We start from the raw sequence: 5,819 nt of genomic DNA, 5'->3' as shown, positions 1-5,819 counted from the left end.
GCCTATGGCACAGCCATGACCACACTTTTGGATCCTGGTTGTCCTAACCAGTTACAGTGATTATCTTCAGTTTCCTGGTCAATGAACTTGACTGGATTATAGGCTCCATGACAGCAGGGGCCATACAGAAGGCAGCCTACCAATGATTATCTCTCATCAGTGATGTATCTTCCTCTCCCTCTCCCTCTCCCTAACCTCTCAGAAACAAAGAAAAAATATGTTTCAACATATTTTTAGAATCAATTACGTGTAAATCAAAGTTTAAAGAAATGTTTAAAACTTGCCATTTCCCAATTATTTTAATATTTTGTTATGAATGTTATTGAAGGTTATTTGTTGTTACTGCATCAGCATGTTGAAAATTAAATATAATGATTTGCTGTTGAAAATATCATCATATCCATGTTCAGTATCATCATTTTGGCAGTTTGAAACTCACCATGATGAGTATTTCTACCAGGGAAATTAACAAAGGTTATAGACACAGACTTCACTACTGCATTATTGAGTGCTGAGATTTATAAAAGAGTGGTGGAGAATGTTAACAATGCAGGTAGAATCTGTAAGCATATGATACACATGGATTTAAGTAGTACATAGAATAAAAACTGAGAAAAACAATTTACATTCCAGTATTCAAAACTTACAGATCCATATACAAAGAAGTCACTTGAGTTATTGAGGAATGAGTGAAATTCAAAATTATGTCTTAGATTGTGACCTATCCTTATGTTGGTTAAAACAATAAATTTGTTTAAAAATAAGCAAAAAAATTGACCCAACATTTTAGCAAAGGAGATAAAGACAATTTAAATACCGTAAATGTATGAAAAATTGTTCAACATCAAAAATTCTCAGGGGAATGGGATTAAAATGAAAGCCAGTTAAAACTATATGCAATTCCTGGCCTACTATTTTAAAAGATTAACCATTCTATATGCTGGCAGGGTTGAAGAAAAACTGGAATTTTTATATACTGTGTGTGGGTGGGAAGACAAAGTGAGTGACCACGGTAGTTCACAGTTAAAACGTGAACCATTCACCTACACTGCAACAGTTTTATTAGTAAAAATATATCAATAAAGAGAACTGAAAACATATATTTCAAACAGATTTATTTATAATATTCCACACCTAGAAATAACCAATTTTATAGACAGATCAATAGGTAAAGTTGTTATCCATATAATGCAATACTACTCAGGAACAAAACAAATTCAATATTCACATAAGCATGTGTTGAATCTCAAAATATCTGTGTAGCATGAAGAAACCGGTCTGTGGAAAAGAGTACACACCTCATAGTGCCAATAAAAGTATAAAAAATATGAACTATTTTACTATAAAGAAAAATCAATGATTGCATGAAAAGCTAGGAAATTCATAAACAGAGATTATAAAAGGGCAGGAGGAAAATGTAGTGTGTGGGAAATGTAGGTTTAGAGTTGTTGGTGTGTAAAATAATAAGTAATAAATAATAACACAGGAATAAAATCTGCTCCCACAAGTGTGCCTCAGTTGGGTGGGTGTCATCCAGTGCACTGAAATGTCCTGGTTCAATTCCAGGTCAGTGCACAGTCCCACCTGGGTCTCCAGTAGAGGGTGTGCAGGAGGGAGCTGATGGACGTTTCTCTCCCTCTGCCTTCCTCTCTTCCTAAAAAATATAAATAAATGTATTTAAAACTATGTTTTAAAAGAGCAAACTCTGTGGTTTGTGTACTCACAACTGTAAGTCTACTTTTGCCACACCTTGTTTATGAGTGACACGATACATTATTTCATATGTGATGGTTTCACAGCTTTATTTCTATGTCAAGGCTCAACAATAGTACACATTAGGAAAGTGCACTTCCTTGGATGTCTGTTCTCATTTCCTGGGAGGAACAGCTTTGTCTCAGTGACAGCAAATATTGACAAGCAGTGAAGGCGATTGCCATCAGAATCAGCAGAAATGCTGACTGGCTACAAAAGTCACATCCTGGGACTGATTACAAGATTATCATTTCTCCAGCCTTGAGTTCTTACAAATTGAGAAATGACTTTGAGGTGAACACCATATAGAGACCAGGGGAATCCACAAAACCATAACGTATATTCTCTGCCAATGACTTCAGCTACAGGAAAAACTTTTGGAGGTGCTGAGAATGTCTGTACACAAAGTTCACACAAGTCACAGGCTCAGGAACATCACTGCATTTACGTCAGAAGAGACACTTGCCATTTAATTTACTGCAGTGTCTCCCATCACTATGAATACTGTGTTTCTGTCTCAATAGTTTAGCCTCAGAGCCTTACAACAAATGTCACAAGACTATGAAATTTCATATTTCATGGCACACGGCTCCTTTGCAGTAGGTGGGTAGAAGCTCCCCTAAACATTGCTGAGACTTATATAACACATACTGTGAACAGAGAACAGAGTTCATATTGTTTACAGAAGGACAGCAAAGGTCTCCTGTTCTGGGTGACCATTGACCTCACCAATAACCAAGGTACTGGGATGCAAATTACAACCACAAAGTCATGCCATCTTTCCTTCAAGGCCTGTGGTAACAATGGAAAATAAGCTGGTTTTGGACAGAGTGATTTTTTGACATCATGCTCTGCCTTCTGAAGCAATGAAGTTTTGATGTCCCCATAATATCTGTTCACATCTACATGGTGACAGATCACAACAGTGCTTTCTAATACTGGCAGGCAGTGAATAGACCCAACACAATTAATGGTACAACAGAAAAAATACCATTTTTACCAAAATATCATAAACCAGAGCCAGCGGTGTTCTGATTGGTGAAATAGAACCTAAGTCAATCATCACAGCATAATGTGAAAAACCACAAACTCTCTCAAATAGGTACCATTTCTTTGCTGAGGATGGGTGTTCTGGAAAAACCCTGGGACAGGCCCATTCCATAACCAGAGACAAAGGAATGAAGATCCTGCCAAGAGCTCAGAATATTCAGAATTTATTTAAGCACAAGAGAGCACGCAGGGTTTGTGACTGGTTCACAATATTCAGGTGAGTCAGGTGGTAGAGGGGAAACCACTTCAGCCACAATCACTCACAGTGGCATCAATCAGATAGTAGACCTGGACAGGATAGCAGCTCCTTCAAGCCTCACTTGTACCTGAAACTCATGAGGAATCTAGCAAAGTGTATATCCTGATAAAAAGGGATTATATTAAGGTTTCTGTAAGATAGAATCTCCTTCAGTGTTGTTATTCTGAGTAAGAAAAATGAAATATTCCCTACACATTTCAGGCTTTTCCCCAGTGTGAAGTCTCAGGTGTCTTTTAAGGGTACATTTTTGACTAAAAGATTTCTCACAATCTGTACACTCATAAGGCTTTTCCTCAGTGTGAACTCGCTTGTGGAAAAGGAAGTGACTATTTTGCCTAAAAGACATCCCACATTCACTACATTTATATGGCTTTTCTCCAATGTGAACTCTATGATGGCGAATAAGGGTAGAGCTATACCTGAAACACTTGCCACAATCTTTACATTCATAAGGCTTTTCTCTCGTGTGAACTCGCTGGTGTGTTTTGACATCAGACTTATATCTGAAGGACTTCCCACAATCACTACTTATAGGGCTTTTCTCCAGTGTGAATTCTCTGATGTTTATTGAGGGTGGAATTATGCCTAAAGGACTTCCCACAACCTGTACACTTATATGGCTTTTCTCCAGTGTGAATTCTCTGATGTTTAATGAGGTGAGAGCTCTGATTGAAGGACTTCCCACAATCTGTACACTCATATGGCTTTTCTCCAGTGTGAATTCTCTGATGTTGAATGAGGTTAGAGCTCATACTGAAGTATTTCCCACAATCTGTACACTCATATGCTTTTCTCCTGTGTGAACTCACTGGTGTTTATTGACATCAGACTTCTGACTGAAAGTTTTCCCACATTCTGTACACTCATATGGCTTTTCTCCAGTGTGAATTCTCTGATGTTGAATGAGGTTACAGCTCTTACTGAAGGACTTCCCACAAACTGTACACTAATATGGCTTTTCTCCTGTGTGAACTTGCTGGTGTGTATTGACATCAGACTTCTGACTGAAAGTTTTCCCACATTCTGTACACTCAAACCGCTTTTCTCCAGTGTGAACTCTCATATGTCGAATGAGATTATAGTTTTGTCTAAAAATTTTCCTACATTTGTTACACTCATAAATCCATTCTCCAGAAAATACACCCTGTGATTCAACAACTTTCTGGTTGCGGCTGGCAGCTTTTTCACATTCATGCCCCTGGTGTTGACTTTTTCCTCTGAGGAATTCTTGTGAAACCTCACTGCCACAGTGTGGCTCCTCAGTGTTGAGAGTGGCCTGGTGCTGGAGAAGCTCTGAGGGAGCTTGGACGTCTTCCACAAATTCCCTGCAATTTGAAGAAACCTCTGATATATAGAAACTACACCTGGTCGCAAATGAGGGCCTGTCCATATTTCTTTGCAGGACGTCTCTCCACTGGCATCCCTCTGTTGCTGGTGAGGGTTTGCACCGAAACAGAAGTCTGTCACACGTGCCTCAATGAAGAAGCCTTTGTGTTCAAAGTGTGCTGCTTGTAACTCAGTCAGGTGCAAAATATCTTCTAACACTGAGAAACACTGCTTACACATATGGGTCTTCTGGGTTGTTGGAGCTCTTCTGGAGAACCTGAGCTGTGACTCTCCTCCTACAGATATACTCTGCTCAGAACAGGCCTCATCATCATCCTTTTGATGCCAACAACCTGAAAACAGAAAAATGATGAGGAAATGAATGATGACTGTGGTGACAAGGGGAATTGCCTTTACAAAGGTGTGTTGCCCAAGACACCTTGGCTCCATGCAATTTTCTGAACAGAAGTGATGTGCAGGAAGGATTCATAAGAGGCTTCTTGAAGTTCGGGGACTCTGAAGATAATAAACTGTTCATAGGGCTTGTCTGCAGGTGACGTAGGCAAGCTCTGCAGATTTTTGCTTATGTCTTATTCCAAGAAAAATTCAATAAATGAGTATCTGGTGTTTGAAACATACTTAAGCATGTATGTTCACCTCATAACACATGTGAAGGTCAATGTTGAAGAATACTGCAGAGGCAGCAGTGCAGAGGAATAGGTGCTGTAAAAAGGCCACAAAGGTGAACATAGACCCAAGCCAGGAAGACACAGGTGAAAGGACAAGTCAGAAAGTGTAAATTATGTGAAAGGAAAGGTAAAAATGAGGTGTAGGTAGTGGCACCTGCATCTACACACTAATGAAATCATTATAGTTCCTGGTATAATTTGAGCACAGCCCTTGTGTCATGTATTCCGCTAGTTGCTAGTCATTAGGGCCAGGCCTCTTCTGAGACCATCCTGCATGTTCACCCTGTGGAAAAAAAGCTAGTGTTCTCCCTCACCACCTTCTCCACAAATACATAAAACCTAAATATCTCAAGTGTTAATGAAAGATGACAAAGGTGACCTGCCAGCCCTGGTCCAGAGCAATTCCACTTGCAATAGTATTCAGGGAAGGTACTAGAACAAACAACAATTGAAGGAGGGTCTTACAAGAAACAGCTGGTGGTAAATGTGAGGAAAGACCATAACCTGGCACATGCAATCACCCAGGACCTTTATCTAGAGGAAGGTTGCAGAGGTGGAAGCCATGGACCTAGATATAGTTGGCCTCCCAGGGAGAGAAACAGCAAGTGGGACCCATTAAGCTGTCTGTAAGACGCCTGGCTCCCAGCGGCATCCTGAAGTTTCTGAGGAAAATAATGTTAAAGAAGTTTGTGGAGTTTATTTCTCAGGGCTCTCCACACAGCTCAGCACTGATAATTATTAAC

General features: G+C 39.6%; 1 pseudogene; it reads right to left on the bottom strand.

The window, feature by feature from the left end:
* Positions 1–1,716: 1,716 nt before the first annotated feature.
* LOC118654966 lies at positions 1,717–4,769 on the bottom strand (annotated as a pseudogene).
* Between the last annotated feature and the right edge of the window lie 1,050 nt (positions 4,770–5,819).

Source organism: Myotis myotis, unplaced genomic scaffold (genome assembly GCF_014108235.1).
Source record: "Myotis myotis isolate mMyoMyo1 unplaced genomic scaffold, mMyoMyo1.p scaffold_m19_p_40, whole genome shotgun sequence".
Lineage (NCBI taxonomy): Eukaryota > Metazoa > Chordata > Mammalia > Chiroptera > Vespertilionidae > Myotis > Myotis myotis.
This window is presented reverse-complemented; position numbering and strand designations above follow the sequence as displayed.